Source organism: Brassica oleracea, unplaced genomic scaffold (genome assembly GCF_000695525.1).
Source record: "Brassica oleracea var. oleracea cultivar TO1000 unplaced genomic scaffold, BOL UnpScaffold00842, whole genome shotgun sequence".
In the NCBI taxonomy this organism is placed as follows: domain Eukaryota; kingdom Viridiplantae; phylum Streptophyta; class Magnoliopsida; order Brassicales; family Brassicaceae; genus Brassica; species Brassica oleracea.
The window spans coordinates 25,820-36,113 of NW_013617474.1; the positions used below are offsets into that span (position 1 = coordinate 25,820).

At 34.3% G+C, this 10,294-nt stretch overlaps 1 pseudogene; it reads right to left on the reverse strand.

Moving 5' to 3' along the window:
* Positions 1–5,347: 5,347 nt before the first annotated feature.
* Positions 5,348–10,294, reverse strand: part of LOC106320185 — a 12,873-nt pseudogene continuing 7,926 nt past the window's right edge.

Below are 10,294 nucleotides of genomic sequence, written 5' to 3' on the forward strand. Positions count from 1 at the left end.
CAAAATATGCTAAAAGCTTAGAAGAGTTGTTTCAGGCATTTCATCGAACACCTTTTGGGTGGGAAATGCCTAAAGATCAACTTTTGAGAAGCTACTCAGAAGATGCATTATGATTACTCTACTAGCAAGGTTTTGGAATGATCTACACTAAAACATCCTAGCTCTAACCTAATCACCCTTAATCTTCCTAACCCATGAATTCAAATGGTGATTACTCACTACTCTTCATGATTCCTCTTAAACTCATTTTGGATTTCAGATTAATCATACAGAGGGATACAACAATGTATTGGAAACACAGAATTGCAATAACTAGATGAACAAAAATGATTCAAGAGATGAACTTTCCAAAGGTTTTTTCTTAAGAACAAAAGATAATCTCCTTGGTGGCTACCAAAAAAAATCCTTAAAACATAGGTTTAGAAAAGTAAAAACGTGCATAATGAAATGACCAAAAGGCCCTTGAGTAAACATGAAGTCGAGCAAACAAAAGGCGCGCAGCGACCTCCAGTAGTCGCTCCAGGCTTTGGGAGCAACCTGGAGGGGTCGCTGCGGAACGTCGCTGTAAGGTCGTTCTCGTGCCTCCGAACGATGAAAACGCGAGCGACGTCGGGGTGTCGCTCTGACCAAGTCGCTCTGAAGGGGTGTCACAGCGACTTCACGGTGTCGCTCCGGTGAGGTCACTCCCATGCACTGCTCGTCCAATGATCACCTTTATCACCTCTTTTGAGCTCCAAATGCACCCAAATGTCTCCAAGAACTCCATGTGGTACTCCAATACCTGATAAAGACTCATGTATGCAAAATGTAACCTAAACATGGCTAAATCCTAGCTATATTATCAAAATGCACATGGGTGAATGGATAAAACATGGAAATATGCAAGATATCAATGAGATGGCAAGCCATAGAGATCAAGCCTGATAAGTTCACTCAACACCCTAATATCTACTTTTGCTGACTAGGGTTGTTAAGCTCATTCATATGATGTCAAGTTATCTTCTATGCGGTTAGCGAGTTGATTAAACTTAGGTTCGAACATTAAGTGATCAAGTTAATGCAAGCAATAAGAGTTATATGAATGAAGATACAAGGGAATCACTTATCTATGTTTAGCTCGTGTAATCAACACCCTAATACCCTAAGCGAGCTAAAAGACTACTCAATCATAATGCAAGACTTCAAAAACATGATTTCTGAATAATACTGCATAAGAAATAGAATAAGAAACAAAGGGTTCACGATGATCTTCTCTAGATGAGAGATGAGGTCCTCTCCCTTACAAGTTGCAAAACACCAAAAATGCAAGTCTAGGTTTCTTGCAAAAACTAGCGTAAGATATAAAATAGATAAGGTAGGCTTTTTATATGGAGGCGCCGATAGGTTAGAGGGAAAAATAGGATAGCTAGGACAAAACCCCAAAATATCTTGGAGGTTTCCTTATTTGTCGAGAGCAGTCACTCGGCTGTTCCGCTGTTGGAACAATCTTTGGGCCGCTCCGCCTGGCTGTTCTGCGTGAAAACACTCCAAAATGGCATATTTCTTCATCCATCCTCTTTTCCACTCTTCTACCTACTCCGGACCTGAAATGACTACAAAAGGACTAGACAGACTCGATAGAAGACGGAAAAACCTTAAGAAACACATACACTATGATGTCAAAAACACCATATATCATATATGTTGGTAAAGAGTTTATGCTTCCCTGTTTTCGCTTCAAATAGTATCGACCCTTTGCCATTGATGTCGACACATGATCCATCTCCGAACTTCACTTTTCATTTGATGTTTTCTTTAAATTCAGAGAAATATGATATGTCGCCCATCATATGGTTACTCGCTCCGTTATCCAAGTACCACATTCCATCTTCACGTTTGCTTTGTTCCAGTGTCTTCGGTATGACCTTCTCCTCATTGAGAAGCACAGTCTCATGCATATCCTCATTGAGAAGCACAGTCTCATGCATATATAAGGCTTCATCAGCTTCCTCTGTTTCGCCTTCGTAGTTTCTGGATGTTTGTGTGGGAAGTTCTTCAAAATATGATTCTTGGTGTTTGCGCTTCTGTGTCTTTGATTGTGGGAATAGCTACTGAAGGATGGCTTAAAGGCTCACATGATGGTCTTCGCATTGTGGCTACTACTATCTTGGTTGTGTTGTTACATTCATTGCACTGCCATGATTTGGATGATGAGAATAAAATGATCAGTGTTCAGGTAAGCAGGAACGAGTTTTGACAGAATATGTCGATCTATGACTCGCTTCCCAGTGACACTGTTCATATGGCGATTAGAGATCAAGTTCCTGCTGATGGTCTATTCCTCTCAGGATTCTCTGTTGTGATAGATGAGTCCAGCTTAACTGGTGAGAGTGAGAATGTGATGGTGAATGCGCAAAATGATTTCCTTTTGTCTGGAACCAAAGTGAAATATGGGTCTTGTAAGATGTTGATTACTACAGTTGGGATGAGAACTCAATGGGGATAGCTAATGGCGACTTTGACTGAAGAAGGTGATGACGAAACTCCATTTCATGTGAAGCTCATTGGACTTTTACCATAATTGGCAAGATTGGTCTTTTCTTTTTTGTGATACAAGGGACGTTTATGAAGAAACTTTCAATGGGAACTCACTGGATATGGTCTGGTGATGAAGCTTTCGATCTTCTGGAGTACTTAGATTGCTGTCACAATTGTTGTGATTTCGATTCCTGAGGTTTGGCAGTGACTCTTATTAATTTGTTTGCAATGAATAAAATGATGACTGATAAATGTTAGAGGCAGATTTCATCTCGTTCCATACCCGGTCCAAGAATCCGACCCAGTATCATTAGGGTCCAAAAGAAGATCATATACCCACAAAGGTCCAAGGACCAATCCGAGCTCATAAGAGACCCACGCCGGGCTAATATATTCAAACCATAGTTTAACGGAGGTCAAAAGACGACCATAAACGCACTTATGCTCACCAAAGATCAAGTCGTTGTTATGATCCATCATTGGAGACCTATAAAAGAAAGACCAAGGACAAGAAGAAGGGGATCCGAGTTTTTCTAGAGTAGTTTTATATTTTCATTACTTACATATCTTCTTGTTCTTAGATAAATGTTGTCTAAGAGCATCTCTAAAAAGACACTCTATTTTGAAGTTTCCAAAACTCTATATTTGAAGTTTAAAAGTGTTCTTCTCAAAAAGCAAAACTTCAAACTTAACTTCAAAACTATTTGTATTTTATTTTACGGTCCTTATATTTATCATAATTAATTTAAATTCATAAAAGTTTTGTAAATAACAAAGCACATATATAAAAATATTACAACAGTATTAACTAATAAACTGTTATATTAGAATACAAATTTTAAATGGAAATAACATAATTAGTATTAAACTTCATGAAAAATACCATATTATTCCATAAAAATATATTCGTAATACATATATGATTAACTAGTATATTTCGAAGTAAAAAATGACTCTCTTTATTTTTAATTTGTAGATCACAAACTAATATTGTTGAAATCAGGTGATTTTAAAATTGTAAATACGTTAGATCTGAACAAGAAAGTAAAAGAGGAAAATAAATATTGCTAAAAGACTTAACTTCTATCAACGATATTAAAACTCAGTGAATACATTCGATCTGATAGAAAAGAATCATACAAAATAAACATCAAAACAAAAACTATCTTCGGTTACACAAAATTTGTTTGGCCAATATTTTGGAGATTCTAGAGGTCCTGGATCAAATTTACATGACTACTAGTGTTATAATATTGAAATTTGTGTAATAGTTATGTATTCATGTAATTTTTGAAAATATTTTTGGTTGTTAAGTCTCTTTTGTACTGTTGTTGTCTAAATCTAGTTTTAAAATATTTGAACTCTTATTTTAAGGTTATGTTTAATTTTATGTGTGAAGCCTAAATTTATATAAAAAAAAAAAAAATTTATGAGATATGAGATTTTTATGATTAATACATTAAACGAGAAAATATTTAAGAATTACAAATGTGATGTGTAATTGTAGGGACCAAAATGCAATTAAAATATGAACTTCAAATTTGAAGTTTTGACAAGTGAAACTTCAAATATAGAGTTTCACTTCTAAGAACTTCAAATTTGAAGTTTTGAAATTTCTTTTTGGAGAGTCAAAAACTTCATATTTGAAGTTATAGAGTGTCTTTTGGAGATGCTCTCAATACTTCTATTGTATTTTATATTGTAAATCAAATATACTTTTTTTATACAAAATCATCAATATACACGTTAACCCTAAACAAGAGTTTATGAATACATCTAAATTATCAAAACTGTTTAATACATAAATATTTCGAATTTGGTTCAGTTCAGTCTCAAAAAGTAAACTGCGTACTTTTTCTTAATAGTTTAATTTGCTTATAAGATATCAATTATATCCTCCTAGTGATTATTAGTAAAAGATTCGTTTGCTACACATCTTACAAATTCATGCAAATGCAAGACTTCACAACGGTCATGTGACTGTTAGTGAGTGTACCTGTCTTCTCGCTGCAAATGTTAGTTGCAGTGGCCATAGTCTAACAAGCTGCTAAATACCTAAAAGAGCTTTATTGAAGGATCTCAAACTCTTGTTTAGGGTTAACGTGTATAAAAAGAAGTGTGTAAAAATACTTATATTGATGATTTTGTATAAAAAAAGTATTTCAACGGTATTGAATCCTCCTGTATGGCCCAAAAAATGATTAAACACTCCCGTTGATATATATTGAATACAAACTCAAAATATAAAATATAAAATTTTGACGCTCGAAGTACCTATATATCCTGGAATCCTCTTTGGTCCAATGGTTTGACTAAATGTTCGTAATGTTTCTTCACAAGGAGATCTGGTTTCGAAAAAGCGGAATTATGCGAATTAATGAATAAAATGCGTAGAAGAGATTTGCACCATATCACAAAGAGTACCGTCAAGCGTGGATCCCATAAAACGGCTTAAGTGATGCAATCAAACATGAATCTTCATAAGCTAGGTAGAATTGTTTACTGTATAATTGTTTGTAATATTTCTTATAATATCATAATTATTATAGCGTTAAGAAAAAAAGAAACACCTATCTATAACAATAAAACACAAACCCCTTAAGAAATCCAAAAGAACATTCTTAACTAAATCAGGATCAGCATTAAACAATAATTTATAACAAAGACGAATTGAATGAAAGATGCATAAATTATTGTTTATAAGCATACGATTAACACAACATCCCCGGATAGACCTACATGGTAACAGTGGAGTGTTGAAATTTTATTTATAGAAAGTACCAAAAAAGAAAGAAGGTTCAACTTAGTTAGAACTGGTGTGCATTCCAAGTCAACCTGAAAGCGGTATTGGATGGACGTACAAGGAGTTCATATAGCGTTCGATTTTTCCTTTGGGGCCAGAGTATCCATCACCCTCCTTGTAGAACACGTCGAAGATTCGTGCAAAGCTGAGGCATCGCAGAAGAATTTGTTGTGGCACATGACCATGTGTGTTCATGAACTCCTCCATAACCACTTTGTAGTTGTCTCTATATATTGAGAGAGTTACATAATGGGTTACTTTTTCATAAAACTTAACATATTTAGGCACTTTACACTTGAGATGTACTATTTGCTTTACTTTTGGATTTTAGTTGTTTTTGCCTGACGAAATGGCCCTTGGGTAAGAAAGAGAAATAGTGACTAGAGTGGGGATGGTTTAAACATATATTTAGTTGCTTTAGTTGTTATTAATTGTTGGTAGATTTATTGGGTATTGGGTTTCAATAGTAACCATAAGATATGATTTACGCTAATTTGATTTGAGGGTTCTTGTTAACGTAAATACAAATCATAAAAAAAGATAGACAAGAGAAGAGAGATTTTATGGCCAGACTTGATGATGTGGTTAATATTAAACGTGTTGAGTCAAGGTTGCGGTTGAGAGAAGAGAGATCAGGACCAATAATCATGTGGTCAAAGACTTTATGAATAGCAGATCGGTGGGTGGTGTGGTCAGGATTTTGGTTGTGAAAAGAGAGGTTATGGTCAAAGTCGCTGTGGTCATAGGTATAGGTTTTTGCACATTTTTGGTTATGGTCAAAGTTGGTGTGGTCACTCCAGCGACTTCTCTGTCTAACAGCACCACCAAAGTTGGTGTGACCACGTCTTGTCTCGTCCTCCACCATCAAGCTTTTCTGCTCCTCCTTCACGCTCTGCCACCGGCAACGAGGAGACCAATGATTCGTCACGCCACCACCACCAATTCGTCACGTCATCACCTTCCGTTATAACATCACCATTTTTTCAGATCTGAAAAATTAATAAATCTAAAAACAGAAGAGTAAAAGACAAGAAACAAAAGAACATTAAATCTCATAATTGGTGGTTGATATTTACTATGTCTTTGTTTTTTTCAGCGGTGAAGATGAGAAGAAGATGAGTAGAAGAGAAAAAAAATGAGAGAGGAGAAGAGAAAACAAAAAAACTCGACAGTGATTTAATTAAATGGGATCAACTCATACTGTTTAGAATTGAAAGGGTAATTTAGGAATTTTGTAGCCTGAAAGTACACCACAGCATAAAGTATGCTAGAGTGTTAAGAGAGAAGTGAAAAGTATGTTACCGTGTAATTTTTTCCTATATATTTTACGCAGCTCAAAAAAATATGCATTTTCCAAAAAAAAAAAAAAAAGGGATGGCATTTTCGTCGTGAATAATCTGAACTTTGGGGGTGGGGGGTGAAAGTGGCAAGTCAAAGTTCCAAAAAAAAACATGGGTTAGTTTTGTGTTTGACTTCAAGTTTTGAGTCATATTTGCAAAAAACCCTTATATTTTTCTACTTTTTTATCAATATAACATATCCATATAATTATAATTATAAACTAACTAAAAGAAAATAGATAAATAGTTGTTAAATTTGAAATAATGGATGCAAGTCATATACCTAAAAGTGAATACTTGAACTGAGTCGATAATTTATATTTGAAATCACATATCTAATTAAGATTAATATATAGTGATAATTAATAAATTTATATATTTATATTTACAAATTTCAAAACAATTTAAAACATATTATATAATTCTCACAAAAGTCACTAAATGGACACCCTTAATAAATTAGAAGTTATACGAAATTGAAATTATAAACAATTATTTATATGGCCTCATAAAATATTAAAAATAAATATTTGTAAAATATAAAATATATAATTTTTTTTATATATAAAATAATTTTTATTTCGCTAAACAAGATAATAAAAAGAATATATCTATAAATTTTAAAAATATATAGGTTTATTTATATAACATAATTGAAAAAATATTTGAAAAATAAAATATTTTAGATACCAATTTTTCAAAAAATAATATTTTTATCATGATTATTATTTTTTGATAAAAATAAATTAATACTTGAACAAAAAATGATCATCTAATATCATATTTCTCAAATCATACACCTAATTACAGAAAATATAAACTTATTAAATAATATTCTACTCAACTTTCATACATATAAATTATAAAATGTCCTCAAATTTTTTAATAAAAAAAATTATTAACCGATTATAAGAGTTTAATTATTTTATAAATATTCATATATGTATGTGAAATTCTCAAAATATTACAAAATATGTTTGTTAATGCAAATCCAACTTTATATTTTTATTTTCTGTTTTTAATCAGAATAACATATATCAAATTTTATATTTAAAATATATATCTACCAAAAATAAGAGGATGAACCCAACTAAATGAAATTACAAATGTTAATCTAATTCTAACCTAATTAAAATAAAACAGAAAAAAAAACCACTTTTCAATTTGAAATAATTGATGCAACTCAACTAGAAAAAAATATTTGAACTGATTCGAAGTATTATATTGGAAAGTACATATTTAGTTAAGATGAAAACAAAATAACTACTTAATAAAATTTTATATATATTACAAAATGATTTAAAACTTATAAACAAACGAAAGGGGTATTTACGGGAGAATCCCATGTACATATAAATATACGCACTTATGTATGTATACCTCTGCAAACATTCTGTAAGAGCAATGGCTTCGGTAAGAGTTGCATATGCGTCATATGTGTCATCCACGACAACCACGATCATCGTGATTTTGGCCACTATGATTCTACCAAGTGAATATTGCTGCTCGAAATATGCTCCTAAAGACATAAAATGGCACTCCACAACTCTATCCCTAATGTGAGTTAACTTAGATGCAAGATCTAAGTCCTTCCACCATCTGTAAACTTACACGTAAATGCATTGGGAAAGTGAAAACAGGAACGCTTTCTATCAACAAGATTGAAGATAAGTACGTCACCTGGTGAGAGTTTTGAGTTCTTGGATGCAAAGAAACTGGCAGAAATTGAAGTTAAGCTTTGCAAACTTGAGAATGATCTCATTGTGACTTTCATCTTGTTCATAATAAGAAATATATTCCCTAGCCACTAGTACTTCTATGTTACCGTATCGAGATATGTATAGTGCGTTTTGTATATGCTTGAAGAGATGGGGAGCAATAGCACTGGATGCGTTATGGCCATCTAAAGACTCCAAGTGGTTCCGTGTGAAACTCAGCGCTTCGTCCATTATGTCTTCAGAAGGTGTCCCCAGATGAGCTACTTGGAACTACTGTAGCATTCCTCTAACATCTCTGGCTAGAGTCTCCTTGAACCTACTATCTTCACCTCTGAATCTATCGAAGGCATCTAAAAATAAAAATTATCTGTTATAATTGAATAAATATATTAGGTTATGAATACGTGTATGTCAATCCAGGAAAACTATTACTCGTACCACAAGACATGTTATGACCGTACAGTCTGAAGACCTCAAATATAATGGAGATTGTTTCCAAATCATCTTCCCCGGCAATTATGTTATCCAACTTTGGGAAACTGAGGTTAATGATCTCTTCGATCTCCTTCCCAAAATGATAAGAGTTTCCGAGGCTAATAAGCAACTGGATGAGACGAATCCTCTCCTTGTCGCTGCTATGAGAAGACATGAGCATGTCTCTTACCAGAGGCTTCATAAATTTAATCTCTTTTTCTAGCTCATCAAATTCCTAAAAAGATCCAAAATGGTCTTTCAAGAATCATTTAAGAAAAAAAAGATATCTGAAAGGGGGGTATATCCACTTACATCGCCGTTGAGGGGAACAGAGAGGAAGTGATCTCCCCAAAGAGAGGGAGAAAAGGGCTTCAAAGGACGACTACTCTTAAGATCATCACCAGTAGTAGCCTTAGCACAGAACAAATGGTGTTTCATGGATTTTAGTGCAAGAGAAGGGGGAGAAAAGAGAGATAGGCTGGTATTAAGACAGAGAGCGACTTGGTGAGCTTGAGAAAAATGTAACGACCCAAATTTCGGCCCGGAAAAATTTAGCCCACTAAGACCCAATTACATTACAGAAAACCCTAAAGTTTTCTTATTTAAGATGATATTTCGGGGTGGCCTCTGACAGATACTTTTGGGGATGGCAAATCCCTGCCGGAACGTCATCGGAACAGCCACAAATAGCCACCATGAAAGAGAAGCCCTCCCTCCATCCGAAAAGAGAGAGTAGAGCTCTGCAGACATGTTTTGGGGGAACAGAAAAACGATCGATCAAATATGAGTATTTCGAAGCTAAATTTTGAGGTATGTTCTACACTCATAGATCTATGTGTATGAGAAAGCAGATCGTCATTTGGAATTTATATCTAAGAGTTATGGTTGTTTCTTTGGGACTTATATCTACAGATCGGATCTGCAAACAGTCAACTTCATCAGCGTTATACCGTTGATACAGAACGAACCAGGAAACGGGCAAGATATCATTGGAAAGATCTCGATGCCAGCTTTTCATATCATCTATTCGATCATCAAATGTACGTACGGTTAGAATGTTGTTAACGTTTCTTCTTGGCGAAGAATAAAGCTGTTGAGTTGCAGAGACAGTTCCGACCAGTCTCAGTGTAAGTGAGAAACGGTCGACAGAAACAAAATCTTTCAGTCTGGCAATTCGTCAGTGAGTAGTTAACTCTCTTATCTATCATCTCCTGCAAGCGGATCGTTATTCCAAGTTATTTTCTGAGAGTTATGCTTGATTTCGTGAGAGGTGTTGGTGCAGTTTGCGTTTACGACCACCCTGGAGATGAAGCTACTTTGGTTAAGCAAATGGTGTCCGATGGGAGTAAAATTGGTGTCTATGGATAGAGGACATATATTAGTACATTATGAACGGAGGGATCTAAAAGTTAACGGTCAGTTCTTGAGTTATTCATCTGTTT